General features: G+C 42.3%; 1 non-coding gene across 1 annotated transcript; it reads left to right on the forward strand.

Annotated features, from left to right (window-relative positions):
* Nucleotides 1-690: 690 nt before the first annotated feature.
* Nucleotides 691-809, forward strand: LOC145394491 (5S ribosomal RNA). Its single transcript, XR_013896430.1, has one exon. It is a non-coding gene; the product is annotated as a 5S ribosomal RNA (ribosomal RNA).
* Nucleotides 810-4,326: the final 3,517 nt, after the last annotated feature.

Here is a 4,326-nt window from a genome sequence, read left to right on the forward strand (position 1 = left end):
CTGACTTCACTAGATAATGTGGGATGGTGGATGATCAGACGAAGTAACGGTATAGGTGTTGCAAATGAATGACAGAAGTCTTGGCCTATCAACGTCTTCATGCTGTAGATTTTAAAAACACCGCTCCTAGCCCTAGCATTCCAAAGTAGGATGATGTTGTTAACTAAATGTAAATAATATGTTTGTGTGCTATTATGCGTGTATGTATGCAGGTGTGTATTTGTGTGTATGTATATACAGAGCGTGAGTGTATGTATGTATGTACTTTTGTACTGCTGTACTGTATGTATTCCTGTCACTGGGAGAACAATAGCATGAATTTAGCTGTGTACATTCAGACATTTCCTTCATGCACCAAATGTGATTTCAAGGACTGGGAATAAGTGGATGAACAACCCTCTGTGCATTGGTGTAGAGATGCAGCCACCTCATCACCTACCATTTGTGTTCCAGTAAATGTACATGGGAATGTACAATCATGATTACTAATCTCTGACCAAAGACACGTGGCGGGCAGTGTTATGACCACACACGAGCCACTCATTCGGACACAGCCTCTGCACTACTGGGCGGGGCAAAAAACTGTGTCCAGGTGATTTGACGCGTTCTGCTCATATCTCTATCGTTTCTTTTTCCATAATATACTAATCTCTGTTTATTGACAGGGTCCGACATTTCTTCAATTAGTCTGCATGTGGGCATACCACGTTGAGTACACCGCTTCCCGTCTGATCAGCGAAGTTAAGCAACGTTGGGTCTGGTTAGTACTTGGATGGGTGACCGCCTAGGAATACCAGATGCTGTTGGCATAACGTTCTCCCTACGTGTCAAGTGGGGTTGGTGGAAGATTAGTGCCCCTCCCTGTAAAACAATTAACTCTAAGCCCTTGGCCACCCCGTTTGGGATACATGGCGTCTGGCAATGAATGAATGAAAAATAAACATGTGCCACTATATGTGGGTATTAGCATCATATACTGTATAGTAATTATTTATGAATTAACGGCATTAACTGGCAACCCTTTTAACCAGAGGGGGCATTCAGCTAAGACGTCACGTAGGAATAGCGCAACCATCCCCACTGGATGGTAACTGGGCATGCTATCACTAGAAATAAACATTCAGTTCATGGTAGCAAGTAATGGTAAATTTTTGTCAATGATTCAAGTCTTAAAAAGCATACTTACTTAGAATATGTCGTGTGGATGCCAGCTGCTGTGCTAGTGGTGGATATTTCTCCGCTGTTACCTATCAACTGCTCGGTTAAAGACTCGCCTCAAGAAATAGGTCAGTGAAATAACAAACAGATTAATAAAACACAGTATGAATGTCAGATAGCATCACGCACTCATTACACGCTAAAAATAACAACTATGACCAACCTTCATGTCTATTTCTTAAAATGCATATATATTACCTGCTGGGAAAAGTAACATGTGAAGCGAAAACGTTTCAGTGATGCTTGAAAATTGTTCATTAAAGCACTAAACCTTTCTGGAACGATGGCTGAGTGTGTCTGATTTTGCAGCCTACCCCTGGCCACGACTTTGGCTAACTCTCTGGTCAGAGATTAGTAACTATGAGTGTACATCTCACGAAATAAAGGAGAAAATACTGTACTTGGGTTCAGATTACTTGTCTAAAACATCCTCCAAAGAGATAAGGAGCCTTGGTCTTCGTCTTCTTGCCCAGTGTTAACATGGAAAATTGGGTTAAGATGTTGATAATGATGTCGTAGTTATCGCCCGGGTTTAACAAGGCAAGGCGATATAATTTTTGCCAGTGTGTGTGTGTGTGTGTGTGTGTGTGTGTGTGTGTGTGTGTTGCCAAAGTGCCTCGAAAAGTTGTACGAATTTTAACAAACCTTCAGGAAAAAGCAACTATGCGGATGGGCAGGTGTGATTAACTTTTGGTGAGGATTTAATCAAAGACGACCGAATGCCAGCCACCATATATTTTTTCATTCTGGATGGGCTTTTGTGGAACGTGAGGGTGGTGGTGAGTGAGGATGGTTGTGAGTGCGGGTGGTGGCGAGTGAGAGCTGTAGTGACTAAGGGTGGGGGTGAGTGAGGGTGGGGGTGAGTGAGGATGTGGGTAAGTGAGGGTGTGTGTTAGGCAAGGGTGTCGATGACGGAAAATTTGAGAAACGTAGCTACATCTGTCTACTGATCCTCTACAGTGTTACCTACAAAACTAATATCACAGTCAGTGGATATGGAGTGAAAAGTGGTGATCTTTTAACCCCTTTTGCACGATGACTGAATTATTTGTCCCTTCAGTACTACCACTCCTATTTCATTTTACTCAGACTATCGCCAGACGTTTCTAGTTAACCTTGAGAAGACTACTGAAACGTGACAAAACCTGTCTTTACATTTTTGCGTTTTTGTCACAGTATTCAGGTTAGGACTGTCGATTAATAATATCTGTTTTCTTCTTTTTCTGCCAAATTTATCACTGTAGTCGGGTTGCGAATTATAAGTTATGTTCTTTGTGCTTTTAGACGATTTTCTTCAGCTGATGATGAGGCGCCATGCAATACAGGGATTTATACACGCCTAGGTAATCACCCCATCATAGAGAGTCGTTCCTAAACTGAAAGAATTCCTCTGAAAGCTGGAGGGATAGAAAATAAATTACATCATCCAACTGGGGAGGTTCATATGTAGAGGTGTGTTAGGGTGGGCATGTTTGAGAATAATTGTTTTCAGTAATTAATAAGCTTCAATGTAGTAATTCAGAGTCTCAGATGGCCATGACCTTAACTGATACAGGGTACTAGAGTTGTTGTGGTCATGTAAGGGTTATTGGCCAAGGTATTAACACACCAACACTCTTATGACTCTCTCAGTTAAATATATTGGTCTGGTATTTCTAAGGATACGGTGCTAGAGTTCTCCCGACCATGAGACTGTTGATGATAACCTTAATACTCTTTGGCTAAATGACTCATTAAAATTACTCTCAGATGAATAAAATCGTCTGCTGTGAACTGGCATCAAAACCATGATTTTTTGGCCATAAAAGGGTTGACAGGCTCCGGTTTGGTAGGTACTGAGGCCTACCTTGTTTCTCAGTACCATCACAATATCGGTAATGTTTAGTCAATGATTTCAGGGGTAAACTCAATCAAGGGCACTGGAAGCTTCGTAGCTCCTTTTTCATTGCGATTTATTTTGTATATTCGAACCTGAAGTGACACTGAATCCTGTTTATATTGATTTTTCGTGGATGTAGGTTGGATAAATAATATACAAGAGAGAGAGAGAGAGAGAGAGAGAGAGAGAGAGAGAGAGAGAGAGAGAGAGAGAGAGAGAGAGAGAGAGAGAGAGAGAGAGTACTGAAGCGTTAAATGTAGAATAAATCGCTAAGGAATTTTTACGAATTCCCCAAAGGCACCTAGAGTACATAGCTTTCTCTCTCTCTCTCTCTCTCTCTCTCTCTCTCTCTCTCTCTCTCAGTATATAAAACGCCCAAGAGATGATAGAGGTAATTATTTTATATGTATTTGTTACTAAAATGATTCTGCTGTCTGTTGGTGAATGGACGCGAGACGAGTGATAGTAAAGGTGATGAAGAAAGAATGACATCAAGTAACAAGTGATAATTAAGTGACTGAGGGAGTAGAGGGTGAAGTTAAAGGCAGCATGACAAAGAGTGATGGTGAGTGAAAGTGAAGGGAATGAGACTGTATGTCGGGAACGCTGAGAGAGGGATGGTGGTGAGTGAGAGTGAGTGTAGATGAAGGTGTAAAAGACTGGTAATGAGTGGAAGTGAGTGGCAAAGGGTCTGAAGGAAGGATGGTTGTGGTGAAGGTGACAGTGAATGATGATGCAAAGTGATGCAATAATGGGAGATGTGCCACTACAGTCAGGAGATGCAACCCTCTCAACCCCACTCCTTACTCAGTCCCGGTTACACTGATAAATAGCACTGTTAATATGTCAAGTGAAGGAGCGTTGTGGTGTGGATGTGGATGTAATAGATAAGCGTTAGGGGAAATACACTGAGGTGGTTTGGCCATATGGCGAGGATGGAAAGCAAGAGACTGACGAGGAGAGCGTATGTGAGTGAGGTGGAGGGGAGGATAGGAAGAGGGAGGCCAAGGATTGAGATAGAGGGATGGAATGGAGAGGTATATGAGAGAGGGGTGTGTGAGCGGAAGCAGGGCAGTGAAATGGTAGGGGACCATGGAGGCGATTTGTTTGCGGCCACCCCTTACGGGATTAAGGCGTCTGGCAACAGAAAGACAGGTAGAATATGTCAACTTCTTTAGTGCCCGAAATACAGAGTGACTGGTTACATAACTCTTTGATTTATAGTCAAA

This window comes from Coenobita brevimanus, chromosome 3, assembly GCF_032717465.1.
Source record: "Coenobita brevimanus isolate Jiangsu-jjx chromosome 3, ASM3271746v2, whole genome shotgun sequence".
Classification (NCBI taxonomy): Eukaryota; Metazoa; Arthropoda; class Malacostraca; order Decapoda; family Coenobitidae; genus Coenobita; species Coenobita brevimanus.